Below are 8,993 nucleotides of genomic sequence, written 5' to 3'. Positions count from 1 at the left end.
AAGTCCAGGAAGAAAAGTAGATTGGATCCCAGGAACAACCCAATTTCTACAAAGAGAGACCTGAGTCATATCACATGTTTCAGGTGCAAAAATTCCGGACACTACCACAATGATTGCCCAAAAGGGAAGATGAGGACCCCAGGAGGCTATATAATCACAAGGAAACCCCGAGATATGTCAGAAGTAATATGTTTCCGTTGTGATGAAGCAGGGCACTTTGCCAGAGAATGCCCCAAGGAGACGGAGACTTGTGACAAATAGTTGAGTGCAAAGAGAAGTATAGTAGTAGTAGTGTGGACATTTCTTTTATTAGTGAGGTGTCGGATTGAGGCATGTAATGGAATGCAGGAGATTGTAATAATTTGAGAATCAATAAAGTTAGCATCATTGGTATTGATTTGGATTCTATGAGTTGTTACTCTATGAAGAAAGATTTTGACCATTTTCGAGGATATGAGAAATATGGTCTATGGAAGATTGTGCATTTTAAAGGTGGTAGTACCCTGTGAGGAAACTTGACCCTTGGAAAAAGGTAATGATATTCCACGAAGTGGATTTCGATCAAAATAAGCAAACAACACACGAATAACAGAATCTATCAAAAATAGAACAGTCTGTAGTAATCTGTACCAAACGTAAACTTATGGAACTCAAAACATTCTGCCAGAATAGGAAGACCTAGATAATTTGATTGTTGATCTACTGCAATTTGAATCAGTATTTTATCACTTTTTGGTGATTTTTAACAATTGTTTTCGTGAGCAGAAAGTTTCTGTCTTTTTCAGCAAGATCAAATAATTATCACCCAAGAAGATCCTATAGGTTTTACTTGGCACAAACACTAATTAAAACATAAAACCAAATCTAACCAGAGGCTAAATGAATTATTTATTACTAAACAAGAGCAAAAGCAAAGAACAAAAATAAAATTGGGGTGCCTCTCAATCAAGCGCTATTGTTTAACGCCCTAGCTAGGCATTTTTATTGCAAGGGTAATTCAGAAAACAGACAGAAAATACTATTTTTGCTTTATTTATTCTAAATAACAGAAAGTAAAAGGAGGGTATAGAAGGTTGTGCTTTCTAACTTCATCCATCTCATGCTCATCAAAAGGAATCCACTAACAAGGTTGATCAAGTCTTGTTAACAAACTCATTCCGAATCACATGAAACCGGAGAATTTTCGAATAACACTATGTTACCTCAACGGGGATACGCACATCCCCAATAATAAGGATATCATATCTCTTTTTGACAGTAGGAAGAGGAAATTCAAAACCTCCAAAAATAATTGATGGAATTTTTCCAATAGAATTGATACTGTGGACTTGAGGCTGTTTCCTCGGAAAGTGTACTGTATGCTCATTACCATTAACATGAAAAGTGACATTGCCTTTGTTGCAATCAATAACAGCCCCAACAGTATTCAAAAAGGGTCTTCCAAGAATAATAGACATACTATCGTCCTCAGGAATATCAAGAATAAAAAAGTCCGTTAAAATAGTAACGTTTGCAACCACAACAGGCACATCCTCACAAATACCGACAGGTATAGCAGTTGATTTATCGACCATTTGCAAAGATATTTCAGTAGGTGTCAGCTTATTCAAATCAAGTCTACGATATAAAGAGAGAGGCATAACACTAGCACCGGCTCCAAGATCACATAAAGCAGTTTTAACATAGTTTCTTTTAATGGAGCATGGTATAGTTGGTACCCCTGGATCTCCAAGTTTCTTTGGTATTCCACCCTTAAAAGTATAATTAGCAAGCATGGTGGAAATTTCAGCTTCCGGTATCTTTCTTTTATTTGTAACAATTTCTTTCATATACTTAGCATAAGGATTCATTTTGAGCATATCAGTCAAATGCATACGTAAAAAGATAGGTCTAATCATTTCAGCAAAGCGCTCAAAATCCTCATCATACTTTTTCTTGGATGGTTTGGGAGGAAAAGGCATGGGTTTCTGAAACCATGGTTCTCTTTCTTTACCATGCTTCCTAGCAATGAAGTCTCTCTTAGCATAACGTTGATTCTTTGATTGTGGGTTATCAAGATCAACAGCAGGTTCAATCTCTACATCATTGTTATTACTAGGTTGAGCATCAACATGAACATCATCATTAACATTATCACTAGGTTCATGTTCATCACCAGATTGTGTTTCAACATCAGAAATAGAAATATCATTGGGATTCTCAGGTGTGTCAACAACAGGTTCACTAGAAGCTTGCAAAGTCCTATCATTTTTCTTTTTCTTCTTCTTAGAAGGACTAGGTGCATCTACATTAGTTCTGTGAGAATCTTGCTCAATTCTCTTAGGGTGGCCCTCAGGATAGAAAGGTTCCTGAGTCACTTTACCCCCTCTAGTTGCAACTCTAACAGCAAAGTCATTATTCTTACTATTCAATTCATTGAGCAAATCATTCTGAGCTTTAAGTACTTGTTCAACTTGAGTGGTAACCATAGAAGCATGTTTACTAATGAGTTTAAGTTCACCTTTAACTCTAGACATATAATCACTCAAGTGTTCAATCATATAAGCATTGCGTTTTAATTCTCTACCAAAATAAGCATTGAAGTTTTCTTGCTTAACCATAAAGTTATCAAACTCATCTAAGCATTGGCTAGCAAATTTAGTAGGTGGGATTTCAGCTTTATCATATCTATAGAGAAAATTTAGCTTTACTACCTGTGTCGGGTTATCAGGACAATGAATTTCTTCAACAGGCGGTAAATTAAGACCATGTATTTCTTCAACAGGAGGTAAATTCTTAACATCTTCAACTTTAATACCTTTTTCCTTCATAGATTTCCTTGCTTCTTGCATATCTTCAGGACTGAGGAATAGAATACCCCTTTTCTTTGGAGTTGGCTTAGGAGTTGGTCCAGGAAGTGTCCAATTATTTTCATTAGTCAACATATTATTCAATAGAATTTCAGCTTCATCAGCTATTTTTTCCCTGAAAACACAACCAGCATAACTATCCAGGTGGTCTCTGGAAGCATCGGTTAGTCCATTATAAAAGATATCAAGTATTTCATTTTTAAGAGGATGATCAGGCAAAGCATTAAGTAATTGGAGAAGCCTCCCCCAAGCTTGTGGGAGACTCTCTTCTTCAATTTGCACAAAATTATATATTTCCCTTAAAGCAGCTTGTTTCTTATGAGTGGGGAAATATTTAGTAGAGAAGTAATAAATCATATCCTAGGGACTACGCACACAACCAGGATCAAGAGAATTAAACCAAGTCTTAGCATCACCCTTTAATGAGAATGGAAATATTTTAAGGATATAATAGTAGCGAGTTTTCTCATCATTAGTGAATAGGGTGGCTATATCATTTAATTTAGTAAGATGTGCCACAACAGTTTCAGATTCAAAGCCATAAAAAGGATCAGATTCAACCAAAGTAATTATGTCAGCGTCGACAGAGAATTCATAATCCTTATCAGTAACAAAGATAGGTGAAGTAGCATAAGCAGGATCATATTTCATTCTAGCATTCAGAGTTTTTCTTTCAACTTAGCTAATAATTTCTTAAGATCACTTCTATCATTGCAGGCAAGAAAATCTCTAGCAGTTTCTTCATCCATAACATAACCCTCAGGCACAATAGGCAATTCATATCTAGGGGGAGAATCTTCATCATCACTTTCAGCAATATTATCAGTTTCAATTATTTCATCCTCTCTAGCCCTAGCAAGTTGTTCATCAAGAAATTCACCAAGTGGCACAGTAGTATCAAGTATAGAAGTAGTTTCATCATAAGTATCATGCATAGTAGAAGTGGCATCATCAATAACATGCGACATATCAGAATTAATAGCAGAAGCAGGTTTAGGTGTCGCAAGTTTACTCAAAAAAGAAGGTGAATCAAGTGTAGAGCTAGATGGCAGTTCCTTACCTCCCTCGTAGTTGAGGGATAAATTTTAGTTTTCTCGTCTTTCAAGTTCCTCATAGTGATGAGCAGATATAAATCGCAAGTAACTCAAAGAATAGAGCTATGCTCCCCGGCAACGGCGCCAGAAAATAGTCTTGATAACCCACAAGTATAGGGGATCGCAACAGTTTTCGAGGGTAGAGTATTCAACCCAAATTTATTGATTCGACACAAGGGGAGCCAAAGAATATTCTCAAGAATTAGCAGTTGAGTTGTCAATTCAACCACACCAGGATAACTTAATATCTGCAGCAAAGTATTTAGTAGCAAAGTAGTATGATAGTAGTGGTAACGGTGGCAAAAGTAACAGTGATAGTTTTGTAGTGATAGTAACAGTGGCAACGGAAAAGTAAATAAGCGAAGACCAATATGTGAAAATCTCGTAGGCATTGGATCGGTGATGGAGGATTATGTCGGATGCGATTATTCATGCAACAATTATAACATAGGGTGACACAGAACTCGCTCCAATTCATCAATGTAATGTAGGCATGTATTCCGAATATAGTCATACGTGCTTATGGAAAAGAACTTGCATGACATCTTTTGTCCTACCCTCCCATGGCAGCGGGGTCCTATTAGAAACTAAGGGTTATTAAGGCCTCCTTTTAATAGAGTACCGAACCAAAGCATTAACACATAGTGAATACATGAACTCCTCAAACTATGGTCATCACCGGGAGTGGTCCCGATTATTGTAACTTCGGGTTGCCTGATCATAACACATAGTGGGTGACTATAGACTTGCAAGATAGGATCAAGAACTCACATATATTCATGAAAACATAATAGGTTCAGATCTGAAATCATGGCACTCAGGCCCTAGTGACAAGCATTAAGCATAGCAAAGTCATAGCAACATCAATCTTAGAACATAGTGGATACTAGGGATCAAACCCTAACAACACTAACTCGATTACATGATAAATCTCATCCAACCCATCACCGTCCAGCAAGACTACGATGGAATTACTCACGCACGGCGGTGAGCATCATGAAATTGGTGATGGAGGAAGGTTGATGATGACGACGGCGACGGATTCCCCTCTCCGGAGCCCCGAACGGACTCCAGATCAGCCCTCCCGAGAGAGATTACGGCTTGGCAGCGGGTCCGTATCGTAAAACGCAATGAATCCTTCTCTCCGATTTTTTTATCCCCGAACGTGAATATATAGAGTTGGAGTTGAGGTCGGTGGAGCTCCAGGGGGCCCATGAGGCAGGGGGCGCGCCCAGGGGGGCAAGCGCGCCTCCCACCCTCGTGGATAGGGTGTGGGCCCCCTGGCATTGATTCTTTCGCCAGTATTTTTTATTATTTCCAAAAATAATCTCCGTGAATTTTCATGTCATTCCGAGAACTTTTGTTTCTGCACAAAAATAACACCATGGCAATTCTGCTGAAAACAGCGTCAGTCCGGGTCAGTTCCATTCAAATCATGCAAGTTAGAGTCAAAAACAAGGGCAAAAGTGTTTGGAAAAGTAGATACGATGGAGACGTATCAGACGCCGTTTTGGGATCCACGGTGACCTCCGTCCTGCCGTCCTGTTGGTCTTGGTCTCGTTGCACCGATATGGACCTTTGCCTGATGCCTTTGTACTCATCGCCTGTGCTTGCCTCCTTAGCACCAAAGAGGAAACGAGGACACTACGCGCGCTGGCGCCCGCCTGGCGCCCGCCTGGTCTTGGTCGTCATGGCTGACATTGTTGGAACCTCGCGAGGTTCGCCTTGCCTTGATCTCTCCACCCCTCGCGAGCCAACCTGGTGAGGCCGCTCCCGAGGAGGTCTTGTGTCGTCCGCCTCGTGAGGCTTGGCCCCTCGCGAGGGTCTTGGGCGTTTGCTGGTGAAGACGGGCCGTACTGGGCCATGATTGGAGCCACGCCGCGGGCCGCAGGCAGGCAAGTCTGGGGACCCCCATTCCCAGAACGCCGACAGTAGCCCCCGGGCCCAAGGTGCGCTCGAACTTGGCTTCGAGGTGAAGCCAAAGGGCAAGTGCAGAGCGCCGCGGGCCCCAATAGCCTGCAGCCTTGGTCGACGCGTGGCGATCGATTGGACGTGGGCGGCCCACTTCCCCATGCAGCCTGGAAATCCGCCTGGCTAGGCGGCCACGGCATCCTACACAGTTATTCCCCCATTGCTGGCAACACACTCCCCAACTTCTTCGCTTCCTCGTACCTCTGCTTCCTCTTCCAATCCGACTCGAGCTTAGTCCTCGCAATCGCCATGGCACCGAACCGGACAGAGAAAGGGAAGAAGCCCATGTCCTCAGCCAGCCCACCTACGGCCGTCGAGCCCGCCATCGGCCGATTGCGGGTGCTCAAACAGGAGGCCATGGATAAGGTCCGCCCTGCGCTTGCTACCAGCTTCAACGAATGGGGAGGGACAGTGGCCTGGCCTGCGTCCCGAGCCTCCATTGATAGGACGGCCACCGAGGTCCAGTTCTTCGTCGACGCCCTGTGGGCTGGCCTGGTTCGTCCCTTCTCCGCCTTTTTTGATGTCGTGATTTCCCATTACCAGATCCATATGCTGCACCTTGATCCCCAATCTGTCGCCCTTCTCGCCGTCTTCGCCTTCGTCTGCGAGGCCATAGTGGGCATTGCTCCTTCAGTGGCCCTCTTGCCCCATTTCTTCTCGCTGCACCTGACCAACCCCCGGCAGTGCTCGGGGTGCCTGAGCTTCCAGGCCGTGGCGGCGACAGCCGGCTCGGGAATTGACTTCGATCTCCTACCTTCTACGAGCGAGTTTCGGATGCGGTGGGTGTATGTCGATGTCGGAGTACTCAGCCCCCTGCTCTCGCCTCCGTCGTCCCCCGCCGTCCCCAACTCCGGCTAGGGTCACGAGGAGCTCGTGAGCTCCCGTCTCACTTTCGTCTGGTTCCGGCTGAGGGGGCTGAAGGACCTTGGTGTGACCGCACCCAAGGTGATGAAGGAATTCCTCCAGCGCCGTATCACCCCACTCCAGCGCCATTCCCAGCCAATGTGGGCTCTGACTGGCAACCAGGATCGCATGAGGCTTCAGGAGTTGAGGCTTCCGGCCGAGGCACGAAGGACGGTGCTCGAAGTCTTGGCCGGTGACCCCTCGCCAGGTGATTTGTCGCATGGGGGTTGTTGCTTGTACAACTGCTCGAACAGGGTGGAGTTCGCGGGGCAGATGCCCCCCTTCAATGAATGGGGGATGCGTCCAGTCGGCCTTGTGGGGGCTCGTGAGAATCCCGTCACCGTGGTTCCTCTCCTTGCTGGCGCCGAGCTTGCCCCAAGAGTGGACGCAGGGAGGCAAGCACCGCTAGAGGCCGGAAGCACGTGTGCCGAGGTGCCGATGCCGCCTGAGGCTCCCGAGGCGTCATCCTCGGGAATCCGTGACTCTCATCCTGGGGCGGCGGCTGAGGGGGTGACGCAGCCCGCCGCTTGTGAGGCCAAGGCTCCTGAGGCCTCGGCAGGTCGTTGCGAGGCGGAGCCCGACAGCTCTCTCCAGCCTGGCGCTCTTGAGGTCGTCTCCTTGGGCGCTTCGTGTTGGGGAACGTAGCAGAAATTCAAAATTTTCTACGCATCACCAAGATCAATCTATGGAGTAATCTAGCAATGAGGGGAAGGGGAGTGCATCTACATACCCTTGTAGATCGCGAGCGGAAGCGTTCAAGAGAACGGGGTTGATGGAGTCGTACTCGTCGTGATCCAAATCACCGATGATCCTAGCGCCGAACGGACGGCACCTCCGCGTTCAACACACGTACGGAGCAGCGACGTCTCCTCCTTCTTGATCCAGCAAGGGGGGAGGAGAGGTTGATGGAGATCCAGCAGCACGACGGCGTGGTGGTGGAAGTAGCAGGATCCCGGCAGGGCTTCGCCAAGCGCAAGCGGGGAGGAAGAGGTGTCACGGGAGGGAGAGGGAGGCGCCAGGGCTTAGGTATTGCTGCCCTCCCTTCCCCCCACTATATATAGGGCCAAGGGAGAGAGGGGGCACAGCCTTGGCCCTTCCTCCAAGGAAGGGTGCGGCCAGGGAGGAGTCCATCCTCCCCAAGGCACCTCGGAGGTGCCTTCCCCCTTTAGGACTCTTCCTTTCCCTTATCTCTTGGAGCATGGGCCTCTTGGGGCTGGTTCCCTTGGCCCATATAGGCCAAGGCGCACACCCCACAGCCCATGTGGCCCCCCGGGGCTGGTGAACCCCCTTGGTGGACCCCCGGACCCCTTTCGGCACTCCCGGTACAATACCAATAAAGTGCGAAACTTTTCCGGCGACCAAAATAAGACTTCCCATATATAAATCTTTACCTCCGGACCATTTCGGAACTCCTCGTGATGTCCGGGATCTCATCCGGGACTCCGAACAACTTTCGGGTTACCGCATACTAATATCTCTATAACCCTAGCGTCACCGAACCTTAAGTGTGTAGACCCTACGGGTTCGGGAGACATGTAGACATGACCGAGACGTTCTCCGGCCAATAACCAACAGCGGGATCTGGATACCCATGTTGGCTCCCACATGTTCCACGATGATCTCATCGGATGAACCACGATGTCGGGGATTCAATCAATCCCGTATACAATTCCCTTTGTCTATCGATATGTTACTTGCCCGAGATTCGATCGTCGGTATCCCTATACCTCGTTCAATCTCGTTACCGGCAAGTCTCTTTACTCGTTCCGTAACTCACATCATCCCGTGATCAACTCCTTGGTCACACTGTGCACATTATGATGATGTCCTACCGAGTGGGCCCAGAGATACCTCTCCGTTTACACGGAGTGACAAATCCCAGTCTCGATTCGTGCCAACCCAACAGACACTTTCGGAGATACCTGTAGTGCACCTTTATAGCCACCCAGTTACGTTGTGACGTTTGGTACACCCAAAGCATTCCTACGGTATCCGGGAGTTGCACAATCTCATGGTCTAAGGAACTGATACTTGACATTAGAAAAGCTCTGAGCAAACGAACTACACGATCTTGTGCTAGGCTTAGGATTGGGTCTCGTCCATCACATCATTCTCCTAATGATGTGATCCCGTTATCAACGACATCCAATGTCCATGGTCAGGAAACCGTAACCAT

This window comes from Triticum aestivum, chromosome 2D, assembly GCF_018294505.1.
Source record: "Triticum aestivum cultivar Chinese Spring chromosome 2D, IWGSC CS RefSeq v2.1, whole genome shotgun sequence".
Classification (NCBI taxonomy): Eukaryota; Viridiplantae; Streptophyta; class Magnoliopsida; order Poales; family Poaceae; genus Triticum; species Triticum aestivum.
The sequence above is the reverse complement of the archived record's forward strand: the minus strand, read 5'-3'. Positions refer to the sequence as shown.